Genomic DNA, 11,946 nt, shown 5'->3' with positions numbered 1-11,946 from the left:
GCGCCTCTCACCTCCCTCACTTTACACCTGCCTCTTGCAACTCTCACTCAATTTCTCTCTCTCATCCATTACTCTTCACACGTTCGTATCTTCAACTTCTGTCTTTATTCTATTTTCACGTTCTTACTGACTGACTGACTGACTGACTGACTGACTGACTGACTGACTGAATGACTGGCAATGTTTTTTACTCATAAGTTTGTGTTATTGATCATTTTTTTCAGCAATAAAGATATAATCAGTTTTTTTCTTCGTGTGTGTGTGTGTGTGTGTGTGTGTGTGTTAACCATCAAAACATGTCCTGTACTACGCATACATCGGATCACCTGAAGATTAGTACTCCCACGCCAGCTTATTTTACCTGATGATTAAACACACTAGAGGGGGTTTGGTTTGGTTTGGTTTGGTTTGGTTTGGTTAGGTTAGGTTTAGGTGGGCATAGGTTAGGTTACGTTACGTTAGCTTATGTTATATTAGGTCCAGTTATGTTATGTTATGTCATATTATGCTACATTAGGTTGATTAAGCTATTTTAGGTTAACGTTACATAATTTTATCACGTTAAAAAAAAAGTTGGGTGTTTCACGTTCAGGTGAATCGAGTTTAATATTCACAAATGGTCAAGACAAACACAACTTTTCTCTTACCATTAATGTGTTAAAAAACTTGTGAACCAACGAGGTGAAGTGTGACCCAACACCCACCAGGCCGGGGAGTGGTGGTGTGTGTGTGTGTGTGTGTGTGTGTGTGTGAGAGGATGGTATATTGTTACTTGTTATTTTACAATCTCTCTCTCTCTCTCTCTCTCTCTCTCTCTCTCTCTCTCTCTCTCTCTCTCTCTCTCCACTGATACATACAAAGGACAACAGTCAGATAATTTTGTCGCCATCAATAAAATAATTAAAGTCAATTATTAGTCTTATCTTTCTCAGAACTTTTACCGAGTTTACCGAAAAAAAATCAACGATTTCTTTTCATGGCTGACAACAGAGAAGTTAAGTGAGGGCACACACACACACACACACACACACACAATACAGTGACGCTGTTCCCGGCCCGCACAGTCACTGGAGGCTGTGGTTAACGAGTACCTCTCTGTTAACGAGACCTGAAGATTAGACATCCAAACTTATTTCACCTGTAGATTAACCACTCTAACTTTGGGTTGGGTTAGGTTGGGCTGGGTTGGTTGGGTTGGGTTGGATTGGGTTGGAGCTGGAGTTGGGTTGGGTTGGGTTGGGCTGGGTTGGGTTGGGTTGGGCTGGGCTGGGTTAGGTTGGGATGGGTTGGGTTAATCTTTAGGTGAAATAAACTAGGGTGTCTAATCATCATATGGCCCTATAATATCCCTCTATCATACACACTCGCCAGATTTTTACTTTCCAAACTCTACAGACTTGGGTCAATGATGGTTACTGTGTTGAAGTGACGTCGTAATTTGTTAGCTCTTGCTGTGGTGATATCAAGCGTTAGTAACCTCAAACACAGGTGAGAATTACATCTAACAGGAAGGTAATGTTGAAAGTGTTAGGTTAGGTTAGGTTAGGTTAGGTTACCAGCATCATAAACTAACAGTGTACTCCTCTCTTCCAGGACAAGCTGTTGAATAAGCTGGACGAACACGAGCCGGAGCTGGCCATGACACAAGAGGAGGAGGTGAGTACTAGAGATATCCCCCCCTTCTTCATCCTACCCAACCTATACCCATGCCCAGGTGTTATCCGCTCCAGGTATAAACATTTAACACCTCTCTACCCCGGGGGAAGTTGTTGTGGTATCGAAACCTGTGCCATTCTCCTTAGTATCTCTCGCTTACCATGAACTCCAGCGCCGTGAAGACTGACTGACCTTTAGGGTATAGACTTAGCCCCACCCACTTTTGGCGTCCTTAGTAACCATAGCAATTCGTAAACATTGACTAAAGTGTTTGGTTGCTAAGTGAGTTTTGCGCCGACACATTGGTTCCTTCACTGGTATTTATTTCCCTTCATTATTTAATACATTCTACTGAGATTTATGCATTATTATTATTATTATTATTATTATTATTATTATTATTATTATTATTATTATTATTATTATTATTATTATTGTTGTTGTACAGCGATAAATACACAGTTTGTTACATATATTTATAAGGAGTTAATCCACTGGTCTGTGTGAACGATGATTGACAGAATTGTGCATATAACATTGAGAATCTTTAACAGATATACTGTGGCTCACTGACACACGTACAGACTCACCAAGGGACATACAGATAACCCATATAAACACACAAAAACGCACATAGAGACAAACAGATATACAGGCGCATAACCAGACGCTCTCTCACACACTCACACAGATGCACATAAAGGCACACAGACGCAAAACGCTCATATAAACGTACACAGACACACACAACTATCAAAAGAGCTTAACTGGAAACAACTATGGCGAGAAATTACGACGGTGTGTCCAGTGGGAGGTAATATTAGGTTAGCTTGTACACCAGTCGACGCTCTGGCTACCATGTAATGAGCCTTTGTGGTGAGTGTAATGAATACCTGCCTTTATACGTGTGATGATGATGATGATGATGATGGTCAGTAGTAATGATTGTGATGATAATGATGAGTAATACTGATGGTGATGATGAGTAGTAATGATTGTGATGATGACAATGATGAGTAATACTGATTGTGATGATGAGTAGTAATGATTGTGATGATGATAATGATGAGTAATACTGATTGTGATGATGGTGAGTAATACTGATTGTGATGATGGTGATGATACTAACACTGTATCTGTACCTGTGTCTGTAACTATACTTGTACTGTACCTGCGACTGTAATTGTACCTGGAACTCTACCTGTACCTTAATATGTATTATACCTGCGTCTGTATCTGTAATGTTATCCATGAGTAATGAAGAAAAAATTCCCCGATAAATAAATATGATAATGGTAGACCTGGGAACGGAAATGTCTCCATGTTAATATTTATGTAATAAACCCTCGACATGTAGTGGAGTTTATGCACTGTCATCATCATCATAGTACGTGTAAGGAATCAAAATATACAGTGTGTTTATACAATATTACTGGAGGTGTAATGCATACGTGTATTAATAAACTTTGCACAGGGCTATGTACTTGACTGGGAGTTATGTGAGTTAACTGGGAGCTCAACTGACTGGCTCTTTATCACAGACAGTCTACAGTCACCTGGGTGTTGAGGCGCCTCTGTCAGACAGTCATCACAGTCAGTCTAGTAATGGCTTTGCGACGGCCACCCTTCCTACCTAAGAGTCAATAGCGTGTGGGCGTCGTGTAGTGAGTCAGAGCAATTGAGAAGCAGGTGGTCAATCCTTCCAAGCACCTGAGGAGAGGCCAGGTGGCAATCACGTGCCACCCTGATCCATACTGACGCAGGTGAGGACAGGTGAGTCCCTAGGTGATGGTGAAATCCCCCCCCCCCACCCTACCAACCTAGCTGGCACTCACCTGGGTCCTATTCATTTCTCTCCGCCTCACTCGCCCCTTAACTCCCTCACTCTCGCCCCTTAACCTCCTCACTCGTCCTCTAACCTCCTCACCTCCCTAACTCTCCCTCACCGCCCTCTTAACTCTCCTCACTCGCCATCTTAACTCTCCTCACTCACTGTCTTAACTCTCCTCACTCGCCCTTAACTCTCCCTCACTCTCGCCCCTTAACCTCCTCACTCACCCTCCTTAACCTCCTCACTCTCGCCCCTCTTAACTCTCCCTCACTCCTCACCCTCCTTAACTCTCCTCACTCTCACCCTCCTTAACTCTCCCTCACTCTCACCCTCCTTAACTCTCCCTCACTTCCCATCTTAACTCTCCTCACTCTCACCCCTCCTAATCCCTCCCTCACTCATTTCTCCCAACCATATTTCACTGAACTGGGTCCCTCATTACCCGGGTCCTGCCACTCTCCCTTAGCCTTCTCCCTCTCCCTCGCCCTTTCCTGCTCTCACTAATCTTCCTCCTTGACACCAGCCAGGCGCTTGGTCCCTCTCCCACGCCCACACCACCTCTCCCACGCCCACACCACCTCTCCCACGCCCACACCACCTCTCCCACACCCACACTCCTACAGCCACACCATCGCCACCTCCCCCCACCTCATGCATTACCGATATTCTTCAACTGTGACCTTCAACCACCACCACTATCTAATACTGTACCACAACCACAATCCATCGTCACCACAATTCCCCACCACCACAATCATTCGCCACCACAACCCCTCACCATCATAACCCCTTACCACCACAACCCCTCACCATCATAACCCCTTACTTACCACCACAATCCCTCATCACCACAATCCTTAGCCACCACCTCCCTCCACCATCACAACTTCGTCATCACACCCCACCACCACAATCATTCACCACAACCCTCACCATCACAACCCCTTACTCATCACAATCCATCACCATCACAACCCCTACCACCACAATCCCTCACCATCACAACCCCTTACCACCACAACCCTCACCATCACAACCCCTACTCACCACAATCCTCACCATCACAACCCCACTTCACCACAACCCTCACACCATCACAACCCTACCACCACAATCCCTCATCACCAACTGCCACCACAATCCTTTCACACCACACCCCCGCAACAGCTACCCCCTCCAAAAACACCTTCCACCCTAGACACTCACCCCTCATCTCTCCACCTCCAAACTCTCCCCCTCCTCCAGTCACCCACCACCCTTCCCCTTCCTTACAACCTCCCACATCTACCCTCCAACAGCAATCTCCCTCCACCACACTTCCTCCAACACTCTCCACCACCCTGAACCAGCACCTTTTTCCACTACCTCCACCACCCTCCACCTCCCCTCCACCACCTCCATAACTCCTCCCTCCACCACCTCTCCAACCTCCACCTCCTCCGCCACCCTCCGCCACCCTCCAAAACTCTCCACCTCCCTCCACCACCTCTCCAACACTCTCCACCTCCCTCCGCCACCCCTCCGACACTCTCCACCTCCCTCCACAGGTCAATATATTGGTCACATTCCAGAAGAGTCACTCACGGATCCAGAGGAACCTGAAGGTCACTCACATCCTCCCTGCAGCGTTACTCCTCGTCACTCACGTCCTCCTGCAGCGTTACTCCCCGTCACTCACGTCCTCCCTGCAACGTTGCTCCCCGTCACTCACGTCCTCTCTGCAGCGTTACTCCCCGTCACTCACGTCCTTCCTGCAGCGTTACTCCCCGTCACTCACATCCTCACCGACAATGCGACATAAAAACGAGTTCCCTTATCAATGACCCAACACAAGATCTCGTTCACTAAATATCCGCTTGACGTAAGGTAAGGTAAGGTCAGGTCAGGTCAGGTCAGGTCAGGTAAGATAAGTAAGGTAAGGTGAGGTGAAGTAAGGTAAGGTGAGGTAAGGTAAGGTAAGGTAAGGTAAGGTTAGGTAAGATTAGGTCAGGTTAGGTTTGGTTAGGTTAGATTAGGTTAGGTTAGGTTAGGTTATTTTAGGTTAGGTTTGGTTTGGTTAGGTTAGATTAGCCCTCATCACTAAGACACACCACCAGGGCCCAGATCTTTATGGGGACTAAAATATTTAACGTCGTGTCATTTGAGTGAGTTATTTAGGTTGACAAAAGGCGTAAAGTTCAAGGTAAGAGAAGATTAGTGTCTGACTGTAGAGTTTAAACACAGTTAAATGGTCTGGTTGGCTGCGGGAGATTTCAGGTTAGGTTAAGTTTGGTCAGGTGATGTCATGTGGAGTTGGGTCGGTTTGGGTCGAGCCGGGTCGGGTCAGGACGGGTCGGTAAGGTTAGGATAGGGTGGTTTGGTTAGGTTAGGTTAGGTTAGGTTAGGTTAGGTTAAGTTAAGTTAATCTCATAATGACATAAACTGTTTTTTTGCAATTCCCACTCGATCTGTGAGTGACTCTCTTGAGGGTAAAGGTAAGCTTCCAAATGGTTGGAAAAGAGGGCCATGGTCGCCAACCCTCAGACAGGAGAATGGCAGCTTGATTGATTGACTGACACTGCCAAATGGGGCGATTCGTAAACCTAAGCAGATAAAGTCTCGTGCAGGTGCTAAGATACTGCCCCTGTTGTTGAGAGAGAGAGAGAGAGAGAGAGAGAGAGAGAGAGAGAATACGAGTACCTTAGTAGTTTAATATTAATCCTATCCTAACCTAACCTAACCTAACCTAACCTAAGCCAGCCCCCAGGTAGCGTTAAGGTGTTCAATCATCAGGTGCGATAAGCTGGGGTGTGTTATCTTCAGGTGATCCCAGTGTGTGTCGGTCGGTTACTGGGACGTTATCTTAAGGCTTTATGTAATAGTAACGGGAGTTTTGATGTAATTCTCACTGGATAAGTCTCGGCCTCGTTACTAGGTCCTCTGGAGATAGTTTCCTGGTCATCTTTCTTCCAGCACAAAAAGTTCATACAGGCGACCGCATCAATAGCTCATAGTTACACCCCCTCCAAGGCTCCGTGTAATTAACACCATGAATTATTCCAATATATACAGCAGTGAAGGCGAGTTATTTTGTTATTTACATATATAATAACTTACCAGACAATGAAGAGCGGTTATTTAATATAATATAAAGTATCGCACTCATACGACACCTTTTACCTGGTGTACAGTAGTAGTAATTACTCTAGGGTTGAGAGCAAGACAGTTAGGGCGACGCCTGCAGCTGGGCGGGCGGCCAGCACGCTGTTGCCAGGCGTATGAGTTAGCCTTACATAAAGTGGTTTGGCCGCTAGCGGTAGGCACTCACTCTGCACAAATGACCTCTTTTATGCTCTTGTACGAGCGGCGTGGCGCCTCAGGTCACACACAGTTGAGATACACGACGGGGAGCTGAGCAGGTGGCCGCCACGATGTGGGGCATGACACTACTGCCGGCGACCCACACACACAGCAGGCGGCCACCACGATGGGGGCATGACACTACTGCCGGCGACCCACACACACAGCAGGTGGCCGCCACGATGTGGGGCATGACACTACTGCCGGCGACCCACACACACAGCAGGTGGCCACCACGATGGGGGCATGACACTACTGCCGGCGACCCACACACACAGCAGGTGGCCGCCACGATGTGGGGCATGACACTACTGCCGGCGACCCACACACACAGCAGGCGGCCACCACGATGGGGGCATGACACTACTGCCGGCGACCCACACACAGCAGGTGGCCGCCACGATGTGGGGCATGACACTACTGCCGGCGACCCACACACAGCAGGTGGCCGCCACGATGTGGGGCATGACACTACTGCCGGCGACCCACACACACAGCAGGCGGCCGGGGGGCATGACACTACTGCCGGCGACCCACACACACAGCAGGTGGCCGCCACGATGGGGGCATGACACTACTGCCGGCGACTCACACACACACAGCAGGCGGCCACCACGATGGGGGCATGACACTACTGCCGGCGACTCACACACACAGCAGGCGCCACCACGATGGGGGCATGACGACACACACACAGCAGGTGGCCGCCACGATGGGGCATGACACTACTGCCGGCGACCCACACACACAGCAGGCGGCCGCCACGATGGGGCACGACTGCCGGCGACCCACACACACAGCAGGCGGCCGCCACGATGGGGGCATGACACTACTGCCGGCGACCCACACACACAGCAGGCGGCCGCCACGATGGGGGCATGACACTGCTGGCGACCACACACACAGGCGGCGGCCGCCACGATGGGGCATGACACTACTGCCGGCGACCCACACACACAGCAGGTGGCCGCCACGATGGGGCATGACACTACTGCCGGCGACTCACACACACAGCAGGCGGCCGCCACGATGGGGCATGACACTACTGCCGGCGACTCACACACACAGCAGGTGGCCGCCACGATGGGGCATGACACTACTGCCGGCGACTCACACACACAGCAGGCGGCCGCCACGATGGGGGCATGACTACTGCCGGCGACCCACACACACAGCAGGTGGCCGCCACGATGGGGGCATGACACTGCCGGCGACGCAGGCACGATGGGGCATGACACTACTGCCGGCGACCCACACACACAGCAGGTGGCCGCCACGATGGGGGCATGACACTACTGCCGGCGACCCACACACACAGCAGGCGGCCGCCACCGATGGGGGCATGACACTACTGCCGGCGACTCACACACACAGCAGGTGGCCGCCACGATGGGGGCATGACACTACTGCCGGCGACCCACACACACAGAAAGACAGACAGACAGGCAGGCATATAGATTGAAAGATAAATAGATAAATATTATGATACATGACACATAGATGTTTGAACGGACGGAAGGACAGACAGACGGGAATAACACTATATATCCCCAAAGGAAAAAAAAATAATAATAATATAAACAATAATCCCGGCATCACCATGACAACCAAATTCTCCGGTCACTATGACAACCAAAGTCTCTGGTCACCATGACAACCAAACTCTATTACTGAGTACTGAAACAAAAAATATATAGTAGAAAAGTATAATGTATGTTTTTTTAAGTTACTGCCCAAGGAAAAACAATAGCCGTTGGTACACGTTATATAATTTCATATAATCTAATAATACTGTACAATTAGCCAGTTATATTTAATTATCAGTTATTTATATATATATGATTAACCATTTATAAATTACTAACTAATTACAATTAACCAGTTATCTGTTATTAACCGATAATATAACTTTAACTCAGTATAATTAACCAGGTTATATTACGCTTGGAGGGGCCCCCGGTGTCGCTCTTGTTAACCAACTAAGGACAAGATAATTGTTTTTCAATGGATGACGGAACAATGGCCCCGAGAATTTATCTTATTGCTGTCTGATAAATTCTGACACTGAGAATTATGTATTAACTGAGTTTAATAAATACCGAAGATGGGAATTTATATAATTACTGTGTTAAATAAATTCTGACACCGAGAAATTGTATAATTACATAATTAATAAACTTTCAGGGGCGAGAATTTACATAGTCACAGAGTTAAATAAATTCTGGCGCCGAAAATGTTTATTGTCACGGAGTTAAATAAATTCTGAGGGAGAGAAATTATGTAGTGAGTAGAGGAAGTCAGAGAAGCGGGAGTAGAGAAGCGAGAGTAGAGGGAGGAAGTCAGAGAAGTGGGAGTAGAGAAGCGGGAGTAGAGGGAGGAAGTCGGTGAAGCGGGAGTCACATCAAACACTTCATCATTATACAGTACAGGCGTCTGATCTTATGGTCTCTCTCTCTCTCTCTCTCTCTCTCTCTCTCTCTCTCTCTCTCTAATAATGGAGACTAATATATTTTTATTAGATTCGTGATCAGAAAAGATTCATAAAAGAAAACGGAAGACAAAGGAGGGAGAAGGAATGGAGGAGTCAGAGGAGGAAGGAGGTAGAAGAATGGTGAGGGTGAAGGAACAGGTGAAGGGGTGAGGGGAGGGGTGGTAGGGAGGGAGGGGGATGGTGAGGGTGGTGGTGAGGGGGAGGGGGGGTGGTGGTGAGGGGAAAGGGGGGTGGTGAGGGAGGAGGGAAGGGTGGGGAGGAGAGAATGAGTGTGTGAAGGTGAAGGATAGAGAGAGAGAGAGAGAGAGAAAGAGAGAGAGAGAGAGAGGATGTAGAGAAAACTGAAGTGGGTCTGGGTGAGGAAAGAGAGAGAGAGAGGGAAGGTGGGGAGGAAGGGGGTCACTCACACCCCTAAGGTCAATGCCCTGAGACGAATATCAATATTCATGCATGCATATGTGTGTGTGTGTGTGTGTGTGTTCCTACCCCCCCCCGCCACACACACACTCTCCTGTCAACAACACCAACAACGCCTACGACAATCCCAAGATGCCTAACACAGGTATAAGTGACCCACCACAGTCCAGATTCTCAAAGCTTCCTACGATACCTTAATAATTTCACTTAAGATTAAAAAAAAAATAGTTCCCAGAATGATTCAGACACCATTAGGGCTTTCAACTCAGAGTCTTAGTTTACGTGACTCGATTAATTTATCATATCTACAATTAATGATGATTTATTTAACTTACGGTTGTGTAGTGGTTGGGGGTAAACCTGAGCCATTGGTCGTAAGTTAAGTGAGATACAGGGAACATATTCTGATAGTTTCACTTACGAGAAAAAAATAAAACTCCTTTGAGAATCTTGGAGGTGGATCTTGGTGACGTAGCTTAAGTTGGATATATTGTGTATTCTTCTCCACCACCTCCACCATTTTTCTCCTCTCCACCACCACCACTCTTCTCCACCTCCACCACCCTTCTCCACCACCTCCACCATTTTTCTCCTCTCCACCACCACCACTCTTCTCCTCCTCCACAACCACTCTTCTCCACCACCAATTTTCTCCTCCTTCTCCACCACCAATTTTCTCCTCCTCCTCCACCACCACTTTTCTCCTCCTTCTCCACCATTACTCCTATCCTCTTCCTCCACCACTCTCCTCCTCAAATACTATCCTTCACCAATATCCTCCTCCACCACCACCCTTCACCACCACCCTCTTCCTCCACCATTGCCCTCCATTACTCTCCTCCACCATCACCCTCCACCACTCTTCTTCACCACCATCTGTTGTGTCTGTCAAATGGGTCAAACTAATTACCCAATGACCCTAACTCAAGGTCATACCCAGTGCTAGTTAACTCTTTCCCACAGATTAATAACGTTGTCACTATCTAAATTATCTGCCATACATACATACATACATACATACATACATACATACATACATACATACATGGTATAACTTGACAACCTTTCTTTCCGTGTTGTATTAATGTGTTGAAAACTGGAATATCTGGTTCGTTAAAAAATACGTTGTCATGCTGCTGTGAGCTGCCAGACCCAGGGAGAGGTAACAGGTGTGAGGGTGTGTTAGTACTCACACCTGCACACACCTGCACACACCTAACTCATATGGTGTGTCTTTTTACAATCCACACTTAAAACACTACAGTAGCTTTCCACCACTCTACACACCTGCACTACACACATCTGACTCAGAATGTCCACACACCTGCATTACACCTGATTTTTGCCTCCACAATCATACTTTAAACGTCTCTCCCCACCCCCCACACCCCCCCACACATTGAGGCTCCAAAACTGTATCGTGAGACTTTTGAACCCTTGGAATGAACCCTTAGTTAACGCTGCTTCTGAACCAGTGTTGGCTCCCACACCTACACTGTTTATACTGAGTCTGTGGAGGGTGTAGTGGTGCCTGTTGTGGTGTACTAGCCTTAAAGTGCCTTGCAGGTAACCTAATTTGCATATATTATTCATATTTATACTGATAAAATCCTAAATATAATCACCTGAGAATAAACAGATTGTATGAAGTTTATTTCTCTTTATGATTAACCACCAAAACGTTAACCTAACCTAACATAACATAACCTAACCTAACATAACCGTGAGAAAGGCTGTGAGGCGGCCTTTTGTCCCGCCAGCACACACCACCCACTTACCCTCCCACACCATCCACTCCCTCTCTCACACCACCCACTCGCCGCCACACACCCCTCTCTCCCTCACCACCACCTTGTTTCACACCCTCACGGTACAGTAAGGTCACAGGCGGGGAACGACGGGTCTACTTCTCATAGATTTGTACAGTTTTCCCCGTAACTCGAGGTATCAGAACGTATCTAGTAACGGTAGCATCTGGGTGCAATTTACCATTTTGTTTATGTTATGTCTAGTGTAACACAGCAAGATTCTTCCGAGACTGTGGATAGAGGTGAAGTACTGTACTGAGATATACTGCACACAACACCTGGCCTCCAGCATAACTTGTGGGACGTGAGGGAGACGATGAACGCTATCGTATAACTCGTTGTTGCCGCAGTGGTGGTGTGGGGCGCTCCCCTGAGGCACATACGCCACGGGAGGCCCTCGGGGG

General features: G+C 47.5%; 1 long non-coding RNA gene across 1 annotated transcript in view; it reads left to right on the top strand.

Moving 5' to 3' along the window:
- The first annotated feature begins 1,581 nt into the window (after positions 1-1,581).
- The window catches only part of LOC121876045, a 51,214-nt gene continuing 40,849 nt past the window's right edge, over positions 1,582-11,946 (top strand). Inside the window, exons 1-2 of the long non-coding RNA XR_006090709.1 lie at positions 1,582-1,656; positions 6,766-6,767. This is a non-coding gene — a long non-coding RNA (uncharacterized LOC121876045). The remainder of the gene's footprint in view (positions 1,657-6,765; positions 6,768-11,946) is intronic.

The sequence above is a fragment of the Homarus americanus genome, unplaced genomic scaffold (assembly GCF_018991925.1).
Source record: "Homarus americanus isolate GMGI-L3 unplaced genomic scaffold, GMGI_Hamer_2.0 scaffold29407, whole genome shotgun sequence".
Taxonomy (NCBI): domain Eukaryota; kingdom Metazoa; phylum Arthropoda; class Malacostraca; order Decapoda; family Nephropidae; genus Homarus; species Homarus americanus.
The sequence above is the reverse complement of the archived record's forward strand: the minus strand, read 5'-3'. Positions and strand labels throughout refer to the sequence as shown.